Here is a 12262-nt window from a genome sequence, read left to right as displayed (position 1 = left end):
ACACGTGTCGACTGTTTGTACAGAGCTGTTTGCATATCAAGTGGTACATTTTGATCAGACTGATGTGCATATGGCCATTTCTGAACTGGGGTGGTGGAGTGAGCTAAAGAATGATGATGGATTAAACCCAGATCAGTTGACTGGGGGTGAGTGCTTGCAATGTTCAACACTCCATCCATCATCCCCTTTGGTTATGCGTTGTTCTCCCTAAGTTGGCAGGGTATGCCCAGACGTGGGTCCCTTGCTGTCAGGGGACATGGCAGCTTCAATGGCGCAGGCAAGCGCTGAGGCTCGGGAATGACTTCAATTCCCAGTGGCCTTGGCGCGAAGTCAGACTTCGGACGCCGCGCATCACGTGATGCGGACACCGCGTCTCACGTGATGCGGAAGCAGTGAAGTAGCGAGACAGTGGGGCTTATTCCGCTGTTACCTGGATCTCTGCTGGCCGTTATCCTGTTGTACTGGGTCGGGTAACGGTGCTGTTGGCACCACTTGTTCCATTACCCTTGTTGAAGTCCTTGAAGCCTATTTAATCCGATTTGTACATTCTAGGCTGGATTGTTCTGTAGCTTACATTTCCCTACGTTGGAAGAGATCTTACTTTATCCTGCCTGAGCTCTTGCGAGGGAAATAGTACATTGATCCCTTTTGTGGCCTAATGCATTGAAGTGGATAATGTGGGTGTACTGTTATACATATATATATTCACTGAAAAAAACATAGGTTATAGACCATATATAGTTAGGAATTAGCATTTACAAAACCTTGAAAATTCACTGAAAAAACCATAGGTTATAGACCATATATAGTTAGGAATTAGCATTTAAAAAACCTTATTTTACTCACACAAAACCATTGAAATTCCATATATAGTTAGTTGCACTAACTATATATCGCGCACCCGCAATCCACTGCTGATCATGTCACATATTACATCATTCATGACATGGTCAGTGACATCACTGATGACATCACTGATGACATCTCAAATGACATCACTGATGAGATCACTGATGACGTCATCCAGTGACTGTGTGTTTCTGTAAAGTTTAAATATGTTTTACATATTGAAGAATGAGTAGATGTATAAGTGTCTGGACGAAGGATTTAGTAGGTGCATGACTGAATGTATGAGTGAGTGATTAAATGTGTCTCACTGAGTGCATGGGTTAGTGACTAAACTGTCTTAATTTGTGCATCATTATGTCTGTTGTTCTGTAAACTGCTGCATGTGTTGATCATTAGCTATACGAGAGGCTATATGTGTTATTAATTGGTTGCCCAAGTATTTCTATGGCAGATTGAGTTTGTGTGGGGGTGGCTGGAAGGTGTGTGACTCTATGCATAGATGTGTGAGCAGTTTATTCACTAGGTGTATGAGTTCAACAGTGCATGTGGAAACAGCTACATGGGCAGTTGACTGTGTGCATGAGTGTATTGATGAGTGAATGGATATCTCAATGCTACATGTCATAGTAAGTACATATGTAAAACACAGTACATGTGAGAGTTGGCATATATAAATAACTGTGCATGAGAGCCACTGAATGAGTGAGTGGTTGTATCGATCATTGTGAACTTGTATCAGGGATTGTATAAGAGAGTAAATATGTGTTAGTATATGTTTCAATAAGTAAGGTGTGTTTAACTGTATAGTTGAAGAAATGGAGGTGAGATTGTTTCTTTGCATGACTGACTGGGTGTGTGAGTAACTCCATGGATGAGTGGCAGTGTGTGAGTGTCTGTATACACTGAGTGTATCTAAGGTTATATTAGAGTCTGAAGAGGTTTATCGTATTAGCACAAGAATGATGTCAAATGAGATGTCATCAGTGATGTCATCAGTGATGTCATTTGAGATGTCATCAGTGATGTCATCAGTGATGTCACTGACCATGTCATGAATGATGTAATATGTGACATGATCAGCAGTGGATTGCGGGTGCGCGATATATAGTTAGTGCAACTAACTATATATGGAATTTCAATGGTTTTGTGTGAGTAAAATAAGGTTTTTTAAATGCTAATTCCTAACTATATATGGTCTATAACCTATGGTTTTTTCAGTGAATTTTCAAGGTTTTGTAAATGCTAATTCCTAACTATATATGGTCTATAACCTATGTTTTTTTCAGTGAATTTCAATGGTTTTTTAATAGCAAATATCATAAGCTGTCGAATGTCAAGTACGTGGTAAGTGAAAACATTTTCGTGTTTATGCACACTGATCTGCTTTGAATGGTGCCCCCCCCCCTCATTTCTATTAGGAGTACTCTCTCTTTGCAGATAGTGAAAGGTAGTTAACGCAGGCCTTTGCCCCCGTTGTAATCCGTCGTGCCTGCTTCTCTCTCCATTTGATTGATTGTTATCCAAGTATTTACTGTTTTAGAATTAGTTCTCTTTGGTTCATTCTCTATTTACAAACAAACACAGAGTCGCAATACTCTGTTTAGTCTTTGCAGATAACGAAAAATTGTGTAAAAAAAAAGAAAAGGAATCGAGCAAAATCAGTAGGCCACTAATGGGATCTCTTTTTGACCTCGCTAAAATAGAAACATTAGGAACAACCCCTCATGACAAATACAAAACTAGTGAGATGAACTGAACTCCACACAATGATGGCTGCAAAACAGTTCGGCTCCGCCACCCACCCCGCCCAAAATAACGATAAAGAGCGGCTGCCATGATTGGTTGCGGAATGGCCACAACGGAGCTACGAAATGGTGGTGTTCTCATGCTAACCCCAGCTTCAGTCTGAAACATCCAGAAACACTGTAGACTACCAATTCGATCAGTTCCGGTAGCGCCCCAATGTAACCCGGTAGACAAGAACTAGCCCTCCCCTCTTTGACTGATGGTTCTTGTTGCCTGTCCCTTCTGTTGTCATTTAACAGAACTATTTAGCCTGCTGAAAGGGGTTGTGTTTCGACCGCTGGTTGGTGGAGACATTTTGACTATATTCTGGACCTGCGTTGTCGCGTAATGCGTCATATGACGCGCCGCGTTAGCGCATCCGGAAGTCATCCGGGGCGCGCAGCGCGTAACGTAAGCATAACAAGTCATGTGACTTGTTAATAAAACTTTTCATTGGTTCATTTTACTTTTCTTATTCTAATGATGAAAGCCTTGGTCATATCACCTAAAAATTACGCTTTTAATTACTTCCGAACATTATTTTTTCTTAAATATATGTTATAATGTTCCAGGCTAATGTACTTTCCCGAAAATTTTACAACTGTCCTGCAAGTAAAATATATTCTTTTTTCGAGAAAAAGAGCGTTTCTTCGTCCCATGACGGAGCCGTTGAGCAAAAGAGGGTCGACCTGCTGTCTTAGTCGCCGATACGCCTGAATATGAGATTCTTATCGATCACTTTATGTTGCAGGAATAGAAAACACAACAGCCCTTGACCATTTATCTTTACTGCGTTCCTTCGTATTATACCTTTTACCCTTCATGTAATTGGTCTGCTTTATTTCACTTGCCTTTTAATGATTCTAAAACAGTGACTATTATTAAAAACTTTACCAATGTATATACTACTACCATGTTTTCTTTTAAAAACCTTTATTGTGAAAATTTCATTATACAAATACGAGCCTATAACCACGTGGGCCTGCCACGGAGCAAACTGTAATCGTATATGATGAATAGACATTTACACTGTAGAGGAACGTAACGGGCGGGCCATTAGGTTGCAAGAACTAAGGTGTCTAACAGTTACGGAATCGGTGGACGTACATTTTATAATTAAAATACGACAGGGCCAGTTACAATAAAATTATCTAGATATACATTTGCGGGCAAGTACCATGGGTGACGTTAATTCGAATTTTCAACAGTACAGTAATCAATAACACATCAGAACTTAATATCAATAGGGATGTCGAAATATTCAATCAATTCTCGTCCCCGCCCGCCATGTGCTTCAAAACTGCATACGTATCTCGTGATTTCAAGGTTCTGCAACCAGTACACAACAAGGAGTTACGAGTCCCATTTATTCCGGCGCCATTTTGGGCGAGGACGGGCAGGTCCAGGATATAGTCAAAATGTCTCTACCAACCATCGACTATGATGATGTTCATATGCTGTATTTATTAGAGTAACACTCATCTGTCCACATGAAATTAATTTACCACAATCTAAACATGTCATTTTAATCTTTCCAAAGTTCTTCTAAATATTTGGGACCGTTTCCCTTGCCTCTGAAGCTCTCAGTGCCACTTCTTTGATGAATGTACTAGCAGGTCAGGGGTTCTCCTCCAAATCTCTCTTTTATGCAGCACTATAATTAATTGGTGCCACCTCTCCATATGACGATGCATGGTATAGTTACCACAACTATATTTTTTTTCGGTTCCTCTGGAGAGTTCATCGTGGCAGATGAAGCGTGTAACGTACCGGGCATTTACCTTTTTTTGCATGTACAGGAAAGGAAAAAAAAATCGAGCGTCCGAGTTCTAAGGTGTCCCAGGGCCATTTTAGTGGACCAGGCCCAAATCCAAAGAACAGGCCGCCATTTTGAGAGTCCTCTTGCAGCCGCCTGTCGCTGTAGCATCAAGAGCAGCCGAAACTCAGCTGAATGGCAACTGAAACGGTAAATGGGCGCCCCACTACATTTCAGCATTGTAGGATGACCACACCAGTACAGCAACTTGCTAGACATCACCTCGGTGCCATCCGGATCTCGGCGCCCCACTGCAGATGAAGTGCCTCTCAACTATGAAACCACCACGGTGACATCCGGATCTTGGCGCGTTGTGCTGCCTTCGGCCTATTCGCACATCGGTCCGCTACTGACGCCATCTCACAGGCTAATGGGGTGACCCACGCCGAGTTTCAGCATTGTAGGATGACCACACCAACTTGCTAGACATCACCTCGGTGCCATCCGAATCTTGGCATCTCAACGCCTAGTGGTATCTTCCATACAGAAAATATTGTTACGCTGCCTTTGGCCCCATTCGCACATCAGTCCGCAACTTAGACATCACCTCGGTGCCATCCGGATCTTGGCATCTCAGCGCCTTGTGGTGTCAGTCAGAAAATATTGTTGCGCTGCCTTTGGCCCCATTCGCACATCAGTCCGCTACTGACACCATCTCACAGGCCAATAGGGCGCCCCACGCCGACTTTTACCATTGTACGATGGCCACACCAGTGGCACAACTTGCTAGACATCACCTCGGTGCCATCCGAATCTTGGCATCTCAACGCCTAGTGGTATCTTCCATACAGAAAATCTTGTTACGCTACCTTTGGCCCCATTCGCGCATCGGTCCGCAACTTAGACATCACCTCGGTGCCATCCGGATCTTGGCATCTCAGCGCCTTGTGGTGTATTCTCTTCAGAAAATATTGTTGAGCTGCCTTTGGCCCCATTCGCACATCGGTCCGCAACTTAGACATCACCTCGGTGCCATCCGGATCTTGGCATCTCAGCGCCTTGTGGTGTCTTCTACTCCGAAAATATTGTAGAAAATATTGTTGCGCTGCCTTTGGCCCCATTCACACATCAGTCCGCTACTGACACCATCTCACAGGCCAACAGGGCGCCCCACGCCGACTTTTACCATTGTAGGATGGCCACTCCAGTGCCACAACTTGCTAGACACCACCTCGGTGCCATCCGGATCTTGGCATCTCAGCGCCTTGTGGTGTCTTCAAATCAGAAAATATTGTTGCGCTGCCTTTGGCCCCATTCGCACATCGGTCCGCTACTGACGCCATCTCACAGGCCAACGGGGCGCCCCACGCCGACTTTCAACATTGTAGGATGGCCACAGAAGTGCGACAACTTACTAGACACCACCTCGGTGCCATCCGGATCTTGCCGCGTTGTGCTGCCTTCGGCCTATTCGCACATCGGTCCGCTACTGACGCAAACTCACAGGCCAACGGGGCGCCCCACGCCGACTTTCAGCATTGTAGGATGGCCACACCAGTGCGGCAACTTGCTACACACCACCTCGGTGCCATCCGGATCTTGGCATCTCAGCGCCTAGTGGTGTCTTCTATTCCGAAAATATTGTTGCGCTGCCTTCGGCCCCATTCACACATCGGTCCGCTACTGACGCCATCTCACAGTCCAACGGGGCGCCCCACGCCGACTTTCAGCATTGTAGGATGGCCACACCATTGCGGCAACTTACTAGACACCACCTCGGTGCCATCCGGATCTTGGCGCGTTGTGCTGCCTTCGGCCTATTCGCACATCGGTCCGCTACTGACGCAAACTCACAGGCCAACGGGGCGCCCCACGCCGACTTTCAGCATTGTTGGATGGCCACACCAGTGCGGCAACTTACTAGACACCACCTCGGTGCCATCCGGATCTTGGCGCGTTGTGCTGCCTTCGGCCTATTCGCACATCGGTCCGCTACTGACGCAAACTCACAGGCCAACGGGGCGCCCCACGCCGACTTTCAGCATTGTAGGATGGCCACACCAGTGCTGCAACTTGCTGGACACCACCTCGGTGCCATCCGGATCTTGGCGCGTTGTGTTGCCTTCGGCCTATTCGCACATCGGTCCGCTACTGACGCCGCCTCACGTGCCAACGTATTTTCTCCGCATTTTACACCCTATGCCGCATAACAGGTCATGTGACTTGTTTATAAAACTTTTCATTGGTTCATTTTACTTTTGGTTTCCTAATGATGGAAGGCTTGATCATGTGACCTAAAAACAACACTTTTCATTGGATGAAAACTTTTTTTTTTTCCCAAACGATGAAAGCCCCACCTTGTTTCTGGATGTTTCAGACTGAAGCTGGCGTCAGCATGAGAGCACCACCATCTCGTAGCTCAGTCGTGGTCATTCCGCGAGCAATCATGGCAGCCGCTCCCCACCAGAAGCCTGCAGGAGTCGGAGCCCCCAAAACTTTTGATGAATTCTCAAGGCGGAGGGGACGCTTTCGAGAATGGGGTCCAAGACCTAGCAGACAAGCGTCCGATTTCCAAGGTGTCCCAGGGCCATTTCAGTGGACCAGGCCCAAAAAGGAAACAGCCTGCCGCCATTTTGAGAGTCCTGTGACAGCCGCCTATCGCTGCACCGCAAGAGTGGGCGCAACTCAGCTGAATTGCGGCTTTTGACACAGTGGACCAAAAACGGACGGAATGGCAACTGAAACGGTAAAGGGGCGCCCCACTACAACAGATGACACTCCACCTCGGGCGCCCCACGCCGTTATTCGGAGCAGCATTGTAGGATACCAAAACCAGTGCGGCAACTTACTGGACATCACCTTGGTGCCATCGTTCTGCTGCCTTGGAACTATTCGCGCAACAGTTTGCTACTGATGACCCACCCCCCGCGACGCCCCATGCCGTTATTTGCTGGGTGGCAACTTACTAGACATCACTTTCGTGTCATCTAGATTTCAGCGCGTTCTGCTGCCTTGGAACTATTCGCACAACAGTTTGCTACTGATGACCCACCCCCCGCGACGCCCCACGCCGGAAATCTGGACGTTGTGCTGCGTTGGGACTATTCGCACAGCCGACCGCTACTTCGTTGTTTTTCCCTAAAAATGTTTATATGTTATTACTATTTTTGTTTTCTTGTATATATTTATAAATTATTAAAGTTTTATAATCTTACTACTTTGTCGGAGTGCTATATATTTTTAATGTGACACATAATTGTAAAAACTTTGATGTACAAAGAGTCATCCCTGGAATCTTCCGCTTCAGGCTCGGTCCCCTCCCCAATCACAATACAGGATGGTTTTCAGATAATAGCAACGCTTCTGCTGTGACGGATCTCATCGAGTGTGGGCCTTGATCTACTATAACTCCTTTGAAGAGGGGTGATTCTTTACAGCTGTGGCCATAAACTACATCTGCAGGGCTAGCTGATACCCTAGGACCAGCCTGGACAATCGGACACAGAGGAAAAGGAGTGTCAGAGGGTGCGGTAGTGAATAGGGCGAAAGGGAGGTGTCGGGCGGGCACAGGGTGTGATTCTCAGGGAAGAGCAGCGCAGATGGGGGGAGGTTTATTACCCATGCATAAGACAGAGAGCGGGGGTGACCACTGCCTGGGGGAGATGCTTGCGAGGGTGGGGAGCCATGCTAAGGATCGACAGCGTGCACAGAGTGGGTCTGGTCAAGGCATCTAAAATGGCTGCCGTGCACGACAAAAGTGTGGCATTTGAAAAAAGACAAGATGGCGCAGACAATGTTTTTCAACACTTCCTGATTTCCTTCGAATCGAACGTTAACAGACGTTGGGGCATATTACCAAAGTTAAGCGATATTTATCCATAACGATGCTTAGCAACGATTTTTTTACCGTCAGAAATTATCGCAGATAAACCTTGCTATTATCAAGGTTTATCGGAAATACGATAAAAAACGACCGCAATGCATTAATATCGCTGAAAACTCACCGATATTCATGCATTACCGAGCTAACGCTCTTAGCCATGTTATCCACCTCCCATTGGATAACATGGCTAAGAACTGCTCAGGGCAGGTGGTAGCTTTTGGAGATATTTGCGCTTATCTCGAATATTTCCAAAAGTTGATAATAGGAGATAGCGATGTTAGCGACTGTTTCCAGTCGCTAACATCTTGGCATGCCCACTTTGCATGTCATTAGTGATAAATATCACTCACATGCAAAGTGGGGCCCAAGATGGTCGCTATCTTCTACTAGCCGTCGCTAACTGGTGTTAGCAACAGCTAGGTAATACACATATAATTTTATCTCCGCGAAGCGGAGCGCTGTTACAGATATATATCTTGTTTTTGAACGTTAATTTCTCAAAATGCACTGAAGCACATATATTGAGACCTAGCAAAGGCACATCGGGCTACCAGTCCCTACAATTTTGCCAAGTTTCGTGCAAATCCATTCAGCTGTTCGATCCTACCGAGAGACAAGATGGCGGCCGCTACGGACTGTTAGGAATGTTTACAGACACCGGAGAGCCAATCAGCTTCGCTTCGCAAAGCTCCGTAACGCGAAAAGTACGCGAAGCGGTGCGCTGTTACAGATATATATCTTTTTTTGAACGTTAATTTCTCAAAATCCACTGGAGCACATATATTGAGATCTAGCAAAGGCACATCGGGCTACCAGTCCCTACAATTTTGCCAAGTTTCGTGCAAATCCATTCAGCTGTTCGATTATTATTATTTTTATTTTTTTTTGCCCCGCGGGGCCCTTTTAAAACCTCCACATCAAACCTAGGGGGTCAGCGACAATGTACTATGCCCCCTTATGCTCATTTGCCCCTTCGCTTTGGCCTCCTCTTGTCTCTCGATCCTACCGAGAGACAAGATGGCGGCCGCTACGGACTGTTTGGAATGTTGACAGACGCCGGAGAACCAATCAGCTTCGCTTCACAAAGCTCCGTTGCGCGAAAAGTACGCGTCCTGGGGCGCTGCCCAGTCCGCTGTTACAGATATATATCTTTTTTTAAACGTTAATTTCTCAAAATCCACTGGAGCACATATATTGAGACCTACAAAAGGCATATCGGGCTACCAGTCCCTACAATTTTGCCAAGTTTCGTGCAAATCCATTCAGCCGTTCGGGCTAAAAGTGAGGCCAACCGCCCTATGGAAATTAACATGGGAAAAACGCGTTTTGGGACCCCCCTTTTTTCTCGGCCCCCCCTTGACGAACCCCCCCAAAATTTTCAGGGGCTGCTCAGAAACAAAATGTGCCATTTTCCTGAAAATTTCAGCCAATTCCGTCCACAAACGCCAAAGTTATTAGACATAGAATTTTCAAAAATCCCATAGGGAAAAAATCCTAACTATATATACCTACTGGCGACCGCCAGTAGGTAATATGAACCAAACAATCCACCTCCCACGGTGACACCATGGAAGGAAGCACGGACACGAAGTGGTTCAGGATTCGGCATCACTTTATTCGTTGATGTCACCCTCAATCCCGAACACAAGGAGAGACGTGTTTCAGCCACAAAGTGGCCTTTGTCAATCTAGTTTGGCGCTGATTTTCACAAGTGTTATTTAGCCCCACCCACTGGATTCGTAAATAAACATAGAAAACACACTATCGTGTATGCACTCCTATTGCACCAGAGTTATCTCATGTGCAAGCTGTCTACAGCAAAAGGTCCGCATTAATGCAGGTACATTATAGCATCTCAAAGTATTGTGCACAGTACTTGAATATAGTTTTGCTCGCATAGCATACCTATAATCCAGACCGCACAGACGATTATGCTCGATCATCACTCTAGACATTTAACACAGTGGGACAGAATGTGGGCATTATATCTACATAGCCAAACCTTGCGTCCTGTGTTGCCTTAATAACATAAAATTAACAATTTAAAAGTAAGTGCTGCTGAACGCTACAATTCATGACTCGTAGTTGCTGTCATTGTCCTAGAAAGCTCTCCAGAGCTGATGATTGATACGTATTGACCCGCCTTCTGACCCAGACTCCCCATACTTGTTGCAGCAGTGTTAATGTCTCATTCCTGATAGCGCTTGTCATTGGGCCCGAACTCATTGTCCTCAGAGGGTTGTATTTCTGGACTGCCAGTGAATTTAAAAACCAAAATCGACATCAGTTGAGCATGTGCTTCAACCCCCTCAGTACTACCGATCCCACAATGCCACTGAACAGGTCCCTACTAAGCAAACAATAGTCATTAGGTGTTGTTGCTGCATGGTAAATGTCAGAGGTATTTCTTACCGGGGCAAAGACACAAGTCTTTCAGATAGCGTTAGCAGCCTACATTAAAAGTAATATCCAGGAATGGCACAACCTCTGGGTTGAGGGGGACCCATCATCAAAATATATTATATATATATATATATATATATATATATATATATATATATATATATATATATATATATATATATTTCCCTGCGTTGGCGAACTCTTCCCTGAACCTTGCCCACAGAGTTCATGCGAGGGAAATCTTGCTTTGAGATACATTTACGAATTAGGGGTTGCCCTATCATCAGTGATCTAAGAGAGGTGCTTACTATCTTGGAGAGTGAGGTAACTCTTCCTGTTCTGGGTTGGTACCTGCATCTCCTGGATATCATTGGTGCTCCTGAATTGAATGCGACTCAGTGTTCATCCTGCTGTGACTATTGCTCTATTCTAATAGTGACGATTACAGCTACTCACATATTTTGCTTGCTCTATTTTCTTTTATCCTCCACAGGGGTGTCATTGACAGAGAGTCTTTTGAGCAACAGTGTTTACCCCACTATCTCAGGTAGAAACCTTGGTGCATGAAATGTTAGTAGAGCATAACAGAAGAATAGGTTTTTGATCATCTGGAGAGTGACGTAACTCTTCCTGTTCTGGGTTGGTACTTGCATCTCCTGGATATCATTGGTGCTCCTGAATTGAATGCGACTCAGTGGTCATCCTGCTGTGATTATTGCTCTATTCTAATAGTGAATATTATAGCTACTCACATATTTTGCTTGCTCTATTTTCTTTTATCCACCACAGGGGTGTTATTGACAGAGGGTCTTTTGAGCAACAGTGTTTACCCCACTATCTCAGGTAGAAACCTTGGTGCATGAAATGTTAGTAGAGCATAACAGAAGAATAGGTTTTTGATCATCTGAACCTTTATGTTTTCCAGCATACTGTATGGAATAGAGGTTACAAACTCAGCATCCCTGTTAGCCGGCCATCTTACTTTTCTTACAGGTTAGTGGAAGTATGGGCACCAAGGGAGATTAAGGAAGAGAGAAAGGTGAAAGGTTCCAATAGTAATTGTTTCTCTTTTTTGTGTCTTACTACAGGTCTCCCTCCCTGCTGTCCCCATCCTTCCCCTCGCCCGCTTAACCACCCATTAGTCTGGGTATATTCATATCCAGACTTGGGGCTGTTGAGAGGTGGACCCTTAAGAGCAACGGTTCGATCCTGAGGATACGTTCAGGCCGGGGACAAAATAATCAGCCCACAAATAGATTTATTCTCCCGGTCGAGCTGATTCTGGTATGGTCATGTTAGATGACATCATGGCGGCACTTGCCTTAGTACAGGTAGAGCTTTCGGCTTCATGCACTTAAACCGCTGCTACACAGGCAAGGGTAGATAGGATGCAGCGGAATCTGTTCGACTTTGGTAACCCAACACAACCCACAACTAATTCTATGGTGGTGGAAATTCCTACACCTATACCTCTTGCACCACCAGAAAAATTCACAGGAGACATACATAAAGTTCAGGAGTTTTCAACTCAGATTCTACTGCACTTCAGTTGCAAGCCTAAGCTGTGTTCAACTAATCAGGCAAGA

This window comes from Lissotriton helveticus, chromosome 11, assembly GCF_964261635.1.
Source record: "Lissotriton helveticus chromosome 11, aLisHel1.1, whole genome shotgun sequence".
NCBI classification, from domain to species: Eukaryota; Metazoa; Chordata; class Amphibia; order Caudata; family Salamandridae; genus Lissotriton; species Lissotriton helveticus.
This window is presented reverse-complemented; position numbering follows the sequence as displayed.